The 9,295-nt window shown below is 39.2% G+C and overlaps 1 long non-coding RNA gene across 3 annotated transcripts; it reads left to right on the top strand.

The window, feature by feature from the left end:
* Positions 1-11: 11 nt before the first annotated feature.
* On the top strand, positions 12-9,013 carry LOC109403905 (uncharacterized). Of its 3 annotated transcripts, none has more exons than XR_009996757.1 (8): positions 12-1,063; positions 1,675-2,101; positions 2,615-4,860; positions 4,927-5,059; positions 5,223-5,355; positions 5,420-6,140; positions 6,207-6,375; positions 6,438-9,013. It is a non-coding gene; the product is annotated as an uncharacterized LOC109403905 (long non-coding RNA). The 3 variants fall into 3 exon arrangements; XR_009996758.1 differs by having other exon boundaries at positions 2,615-3,823; positions 3,896-4,860; positions 4,927-5,355; XR_009996756.1 differs by having other exon boundaries at positions 4,927-5,355.
* Positions 9,014-9,295: the final 282 nt, after the last annotated feature.

A 9,295-nucleotide genomic window follows, 5' to 3' on the forward strand; every position in this document is an offset into this window, starting at 1 on the left:
ATTTTTTCAGATTTCGAACAATACTTCAGCGAACTGGAGCCGGTTGCAACAAAGAAGACGACTACCATTTCCCTGGACAACCAAGAGTTGGATTTTGTGCCCGGTAAACGTGGTACCAGTTTGCTCCGGATCAACAACTATTGCTACGCCAGAAATAACAAATCACAAAACTCGACCTACTGGGTGTGCCGTACCAGAGCGCAACACCGGCCGTGCAATTCCCGAGTCGTTACCACGCTGAAAAACAACGGACTGTATCGGGTCGTGATCACCAATCCGGTGCATCTCCACGAACCCAACAAATCCAGTGTCTATAGAAGAGTCGAGCAGGTCAGGAGGATGCCCAAACTGGTGGCACCAAAGCCGGTGCTGGAGGAAATTTTCACTTTCACGTTTGATTCGGACTAGAACTGGAATGAGTTGAAGTAAAATTCGTTTATTTTGTTTTGGTTGTTCAACCAAAAGAAAGAGTTTTTAAATACAGTGCCATAACGTCATACCATTTAGTACAGCCAGTAATATAAGGTGATTCCTTACTGATACTGATGGGTTATGCAGTACTAGAATAAACTTACATTTTCTAACCGAAACTCCTACACTGTTTGCGGACTTTTGTATCCCTTAGGCTGTCTATGGTTGCTTAACTGAGATTAGTTACAGTAGATGAGTAAGGTGAGGCGAATTAAAAGTGTTAAAGCAACAGTCTCTGCTCGATCTTGATCGAGTGCAGTTTTCTCACTACGTCATGGGACATCGAAATGTCTCACCACCTCAACTGGATCATGTTAAAATAGACTTGTTTAGTCCGACAAACAATAAAATGAAAACTACTCTGTTCATAAAAATGAGTTTGATTTGACTGCTTGGAGCATGTGCGTTATCTTCTTGATAATTAAACTCATGAAATTATTTTCATCGTTGTAGATTTCAGCCGGCTTCGACTAAATTATGAAATCAACCAAAAGGGCTTTCGAAGGCTGTTCATTGATGGGCACAGCTTTATTCGAAAAGAGGCGCGAAAGAACACCATTCTTTGGCGGTGTAAACACTACAATGATGTGCGGTGAGTATTCTAGTACCTTCTTATCAATCTTCTCTCATATATATATATGGCTGTTGGGATAATTTAGCATTAGGGTAAATAAATACTTATCAAATTCTTCCACCAAAGTAATATTTTGCAGAATTTTGCCTAGCTAAAGTGTCCATCGAAGTTTTATGATGAACTTTCAGCAAAATTGGCTTAATTTCAGCAAAACGTTGCTGATGATCAGAAGAGTTTACTGAACAAATCCTCAAACGTTTAGTGAAACCTCCACTGTCTACACTCGCATATTAGTCCCGTTTGAGATTTCATCACTATATAAGTATGTAGTATATAAACACTGTATAAGTAGTCATAATTTAGGATGTACTTCCAAAAACCATAATCAAAATTGCGGATTTTTAAGTTAATGTGTGAAAAAACACCAAATCATGAGCGTAATATATTGAAAGTACCTGCATAACAGTCCCATCTTGGAACACTGAACTTTTTTTGTTAACAGTTATGTATTGCTGAAGTACTAGATTTGTAGCAATAAATTGAGATTTCATATTCTAGTTTGATGCTGTTTGAGCAGAACTTTGACTGTTTTCTGGAATTTGTGGATACTGATGGCCCTTTATTTACAGTTATAAATGTGCCGCCCGGGGGACGTCCATCAATGAGCCCAATGGCAAACTTATTTCCTACAATACCTTGAACACAATCATGGAATCGTAGGAAACGGACACAGACGAAGCGATCGACAGCGAATTGGAGCGGAACGATGAGCAGAATTTTCGGATCAATGTGTGTTCATCAAGTCAGAATTAATTATTTCCCCGAATAAAAGCTGTGTGCGATACCGTGAAACAGTTGTTTGTGTTTGATTTTGAGTCAAGCATCTGTCGTTGTTCTAGAATGCTAATTATTTGCATGTTTTTCAGCAAAACATGACGTAGCCTATGTGCAGACAAGTCGAGGTATACAGCTTTCAATCAATGGTTATTTGTTCAAAGCATGGAAATCGGTTAAGAACGTAGGAATATGGCAGTGTCTTCAGTTTTCTGAATATGAGTAAGTATCAAAATCAGTTGTAGTAGTAGAATTACATCGATTTTCTTTAATTTGCATTGATTGCCTACTAATTTTTGAAAAAAAATCTATTCGATGATGCATGACCCAATGTAACGAAAGATGAATAATTATTGAATCCTATAGTATCTGCTTGAAGTATTTAGTTGATTGATTGATTGATTTGTCTTTATTAGAGAGACTTTCAGCCCTTGGCTGGTTCGTCTCTAAGTATTTAGTATATCAACTAATTTGAAAGCTATTTATTGTTTTTAAATAATAACATCCAGTGGTCGTTGGGGTAATTTGACCAATGTTTTTCAATATTATTTCATTGATATACTGTGGGCTTTAATCACTTTATTATCAGACTAGTACGTATTAGAGCTGTAAAGTAAATTTACAGAGATTACTATACTTTATATGATTTTTATGTCCATTCTAGTACTATTGTTATCACATATTATGGATTATTATTTAGATATCAAAAGTTTTTTTAAATTTATTTATTTTCAGTTGCCCAGTACAGGCTAGTACGGAACGAACCAAGGATGGAAAGCAAGCACGCATTTCAATTCAAGGGCAACACAATCATCCCGCTTGCAAAGATCGTAACAAAAACGCCACAATGCGACCAGTTATGAAAACCTACAGTAGAAAAAAAAACTCTAAGCCTCAAAAGGAATATTAAATTGCTGCTATTTGTGGTCAACATTGTGAAGAAAAAATAAATTCCCAACTTCTCTACTCATGTCTAGCTTTCTCAGTTTAAAAGTGGCAGCACTGATTGACACGGTTCAAACCATTCGCTTATTAATACAACGAATTTCATTTCAGTTCTTGATGTGAACCATCCAACCGTCCAATACATTGCGACCAACAAATCGCGAAGATTGTTGGTAAATGGCCACTCTTTCACCCGTAAAAAGCGAACCGAGCGGTATACAATCTGGGAGTGTTGCCAATCGAGACCTCTAGGCTGCAAGGCTGCGGTCACAACCTATCTGGAGAACACCGGTGCAGTTAACATTCGTGGATCGCACAATCACGCCGTCGTAACGGAACGACGGAGATTGGGCCAGCGAAAGCAGCTGATGGAGGAACGTCAGCGGGAGAGAATACGTAGGAAAACTAAAATAGAAGAAGCGACAGTTTAATTCTTGAAGTAGTGCTTCCTAATCTCGAAATCCTACACAATATGGCGTATTTTTCAACGAACTGCTAATTCGAATTGATATACACTGAACAAATAAACTAAACATCTGTATGTGATGTGAAGTTCTAGTGCTTCATTCGTTTAAACCACACGGTCTCTCATTATTCTTGTTTATTTACAGATGTAACTTTTATAATGCAAAAAATACTGCTCTTATTTAGGGTTTAGGGAGTGTGCTTGAAATGACAAATCAATTCCTAAAATTATCAAAACCACTTATACGACATATCTGATTTTATCACTGCAAAATCAGTTTTTCGTTTCACTGAATTCTTCTTTGCAGTAGTGGTCAGCGGTAAACTAATCTGTGGCAAACTGTTTGTCTCATTTACTCTGTTGTTTACGCATGTCTTTGCACTCGTAGCAGAAAACGGAAGCAAGCATCATATCCAGTATACGATCAGTAGTCGTGGAACCCCGCTGCTATTGCTCGACGGGTTCACCTTTACCAGGGATAAGGAACGTAACAGTTTTACCTCGTGGAAATGTGCCCAACATCGTACGCACAGGTACGGATAATGGTCGCGAAAAGCTCGCTCTAGTATTACATATTTTAACATTCACTCTTGTACTCCCTATAGCTGCAAGGCTCGTGCCAACGCCGTCCGGGATCGCAGTGGCCAAAAGAAAATCGTAATCAAATACTCGCACAACCATTCGCTCGTAACCGAGCGAAGAAAGAAAAGTTCCTCTAGATAAATAAATGCGCTACTTCTAGTACCTCAGCAATAGATAACCGACCACTGAGTTTTTTCATTGATTATTTTGTTATTTTTTTTAATAATGTTTGCTTCACAATCTCTTTTGTTCTTTTATATTACCTAGAAGCATTATTCTGAAATTATAATATTATTTTCTAATTATCTGTATTGTCACGGTCGCCATGTACTATGTTGTTCTCTTGTCTTCAACATTTTACCAAAGCCATGGCCGATTCGAAAGCCAAAAAGTACTTTTCGAATTCAGCCTTGCAATTGACATAATCTAGTACAACAGTAGTCTTCAATAACTCTTGTGATGATCTTTTTGCTCAACATCTGAACCTCTTAAATTCTGACTCGGCATGATGTGCATCAGATGTACAATGAGCTGCTAATTTTCAGTTAATGGAATGGTCTTTTTTCTACCTGAACAAATTGTCACGCATGCATAACCTCTTCAATTTCAAAATGTTGTTTAAACTCTTGCCATCCCACAGCTGAGAAAAAATGTCGGACCAAGATTTTCAAAATATTTGTACTCGGTAGATCATTCAGTAGTCTTCTAGTACTTCAGTGATTATATTTTGCTTGTTTTCTATGCTGTCTTTGCACATGCAGACAAGGCATAATGTACAATATTCATACCAAAACTGTTAATTTGCAGGTTCTCTAGTACCTCAATGTAAACTTTCTAATCATATCATACAATTTTCCCTAGCACCAGTAACCTATACGGTGAACGCTCGTGGCAATCGACGAATATGTCACTTCGGATACCTTTTCGATGCGGAAAAACGTCGCCACAAATCCACCAGCTGGCGATGCTGCCAGGCAAAGAAGCTTCAGTGAGTGCCCTTCGCGAATGCTTCCAATTCTGATTGTTAACAACATTCGTTTCTTCTTCGTTTCAGGTGTAAGGCTCGGATAGTCGAGCGAATCTCAAAGTGGGGCGAGCCATCATATGAATTCGTGCGGTCTGTGCACAATCATGGTGTTGATCCTGGTGACACGCTGCTGGGATTAAGCTTCAAACTTTAAGAAGCAGTAAATAAATAGTTTTTTTTATGAGTTGAAGATGTTTCCTTTTTTATATTAAAAACATTCCTAGGTATTAATTGAAATTAGTATTCTAGTACTTCGTTTTCATGTCTGTTCATTTCATAACTTACTTTGGAGCAGTTTGTAACGATATTTTGCCATTCAACAGATGTTACCGAAGTTCAGTACGTGTTGAGCGCTCGTGGAGGCTTACAGCTATGCATCGATGGCTTCCGCTACACACGTGATCGGATTAAAGATAACAAAATTGTCTACCGTTGCGTGCACTACAAACCCTTAGGGTGAGTATTGTCATCTGAACTGTAGCTGATGTGCCATATCTTACTCTGCTTTTTGTGCTTACAGATGCAAAGCACGTGCCCACACCGATAAGGATGACCCCAAGGTGAAGATTATCGAAATGGAACACAACCATCCACTGAAGATGGACCGCCGAAAAAGTGGAGCCCTGAGACAGCTGCTGGAGCAACGCAAGCAGGAAAACCGAGCGGCGGGTGGACGTGCAAGTCGAAAAAAGTGATGACGATCTGTTTTTCGGCGATAATCTAGTACTTCCTGCTGATTGTAGGGACTTCATTTGGTGTATTCAATTTGAAAGAGCTAATGAAATCGATTGAATACTAAGATTTTAGACCTCTCGAAGCTTCTTCATTCTAATACTACAACTTGATTAGCACAAATCTGCTGATAGTTTATTTGTAATCATTTAGTCTTAGAGACGTCTTCATGGTAGTTTCTTCTGGTTGATGAATAAATCAATAAAGCAACTATGACTAATATGTTTATGTATGTCTAAGCTTCTGAGATAAAACATCTGTTATTTTAGTAAAGTCTCATTGAGTCGTCCTGAAATAACCACATTTACATTCAAACAATTCTAGAACTGACCATATCGACTGTCCCACGACCAGCAAGGACAATTGCTACGAAGCTATTTCGTGTTCAACAGAGAAAACCGGCCATTGTTGCTGCCGTCGAAGGATTCACCTTTCCGTTACAATCAGAAGAGGAAGTGGACCGTTTGGAGTACACCACTCGAAGAGATAGGATCATTCGAGATCAATATGTAAGCATTGGGGCAATCAAGTAATCTAGTACTCTAAACTTATATGCTTTCAATATTTTCCAACAGGTAGCGTTGTTGCAGGAAGTGAAACCTCTCCATCAGGATGCATCTAATGTTTTTGCAGACCTGTTTTCCGACGAGGCACTTCTGGGATACAACTATTACGGGAAAACGAACCGAGCGAAGAAGAAGAAAGCCATGCGGAAGTATATTATATTCACCGATTGTATGGTTGGTAGGTGGAGGTGTACTTGATCTACTAAAGCTGTTGTCATTCATAAGTGATTCATTTTGCAGATGCATGGCTTTCGCATGGGGTTACGGAAGAAAGTTTAAGAATATCTATCGTTAAGGTCATTGCCCGACTCAACCACAAAGTACGTAGCAGAGGATATCGAAGAAACCCTTCGAGCGTTACAACGCAGGATGGTGCCGAAGTCTGGGAAGAAGTTTATTGAAAGAAGTATGAACATGTGTCAGCGATACTAAGAAGTAATGATTGGTTATGGAGCAGGAAGTTTCCATGGTTATGTTTAGTTATAAGGTTATTCCGTAAAATGCTGCAGTACTAGATCGCAACGTCTTATAACCGATAAAATACCCTTGAATCAACCAGTTTCTTTAGTTTTAATTCGCATTCCACATATAAAAGGCAAAACGCCTACATAAGCTCAACTATGCTAGCGTTTCTTTTATAAAATTGTCTGCAATATTGCGACATTTGCACCCATTTAGACTCAGCCCGAATTAATTATTATCACAGTCGAATTTCGCACACGACTTCGCAGCGGCTAGCGTGTACAAGATCGGTAAAGTTCTTGACAGGGGTATTGGATGCACAACGGGTACACCAAATAAGTTTGATTAGTGTGAAATGTTGCTAGGAAAAGATGATTCAGTGGATTCTCAAATTATCACAGTAGTCTAAACATTGATGAACAACCCAATATTAAACGCCTGAAAACACCGTCCATACCCAATTAACAATGACAGCAGATTGACAGCTTATTAAGCTAAAATTTCCATAGTCAAGCTATTGCACAGCGACAATATTTGTTTGGTGGTAAACCAAGCATTTCCAATGAAAGTATTCCTTAATTCTAGTAGGGTCTGGGACCATTTGGACAGGAGAACCTATTTTGAACACTTGTTGCTATGACTCAGTCAATTTCAAACCGATTGACTTGATTTTTTGAACATGACTAGATATTGTGCCTATCTAATCATGTCTCAAAAATCAAGTCAATCGATTCGAAATTGTCTGCGATATAGCAGCAAGTGCCCAAAATAGATGCCCCTACCCAAATGGTCCCAGACCTTACTAAGATCTGAACATCAAGATTAAAATATTCAGAATCCAAATATTGACTACAAACGTTTAATTAAGTATGTTTTTTATTAAAACAGAACAGTGACCACATCAGACTTCGTTTAGATTTTTTTCAATCTACAGAACTAGATTTGGGAACTCATCGTAATAAACAACTCGAGATCATCAGTTGAGCCTCTTATAATCGTATAACCTTTTTCATTTCCCACAGCAGCATGCAACTATCATACACCTAAACCGATGAAGCAAACTGAGCAATGGTTCACTGTCGATGCGTTCTAGTACGTGGAGAATCGCAAGGGTAATCTCAATATTTTCTACCAAGGATACGAGTATTTGCGGAGACGTGTTGCCGACCATGCCACCATGTGGGAATGTAACAAGAAGAGAACCTGCGGAGCACGGGCCGTAACCCGAAACGGAAACCAGATCAAGCTAAACAAGTTTCGACACAATCATCCGCACTCGCGGCTGGCACGTGGTCCGGTAATCATACCCGCCGTTAATCCGGTGCCGATCATGTACAAGGACGAGCCTCTGGACTTGAATGCTTTTGACGAGGTGAATTCGGAGAATGCTAAGTAACTATGATGTCTGTCGAAGCGTACTGTATTAATTTAATCTAGTACGTTTAAAATATTTGTTGCAGTTCACAACAAACAAATAAACAAATATACCGCCTGAAATCTAGTACTTCATTTCAACCAGCAAGCCAACCAGCTTGAGAACGTCAGTAACCAGTTCCAACATCTCCATTTCAGATTTCTACGTTCGGTACGTGACCGGTTTCAGGGGCAGTCGCAAACTAAAAGTGGGCGAGTTTAGCTTTACCAAAAACAAGGAGTGTGCAAACAAAACGTACTGGTCCTGCGCCAGGGCCGGCATGGACAAATGCAAAGCGCGGGTGCTGACCTATACGCTGAAAAATGGCGAAGAGAACCTGGTGGTACGCTATCCCACGCATAATCACGGGCCGTTCTAGTACTGCACTGTACAACTATACTGAACAATAGAAGCAAGCATTTAGATTATGGAATCAAACTGATTTTGTGAGTTAGTAATCTAATTCTATTTTCCTAATAATCACTAGGCACAAAATGTTTGCTTGAAGAATTCGTGTAACTAGTAGATCGATTATTTCCATTCTGGTTCATGAACTATTACATCGAATAACATTCAATAATCTTTATAGCAGAATATGATTCGTAATACTGGTATAATTAACCATACATTAAGTTGAAAATAAAAAATAGAAAATTCGATAAATACAATAATTAAAAAACTATCTTGTTACTATTATTGTTAAAATTTTAATAAGCTGACTCGCGTTAACATCGCAATTATGAACTAGTACTGCATGTAACACTCAACAAGTGTTAATTCATGATTCATGGATCACGTGTGTAGATCGAGTATAATACCATAATCGTGTGTGATAATCTAGTACTTCATCATATACTTTTTCGCTTCTATCCCGTTGCAGCCTTGCTCAGCACGAGTTTCATGCAGCAATTTCAATCTCAAACACTCCTCTCGTCGCCTCAGTTCACCTTTAAAACATCCCAACGGAGCGGCCGTCATCTGCTGGTGGTAAATGGGGTAACATTCTTCCGGAATCGCCATCGCAACAACAAGCAGTACTGGAAGTGCAACCAGTACTACAAGTGCAAGTGTCCGTGCATTGTCGTGATCGATGAGATCAACTCGCGCATGAACGTGAAGCATGTGCACAACCACGACACGTCGTCGGGAGCCGCCGGTGGTGGCTCTAGTAGGCGAAATAGTCTTATTCCGCCGATGTTAGATCCAAGTTCTTCGGCCCTGG

Source organism: Aedes albopictus, chromosome 1, assembly GCF_035046485.1.
Source record: "Aedes albopictus strain Foshan chromosome 1, AalbF5, whole genome shotgun sequence".
In the NCBI taxonomy this organism is placed as follows: Eukaryota; Metazoa; Arthropoda; class Insecta; order Diptera; family Culicidae; genus Aedes; species Aedes albopictus.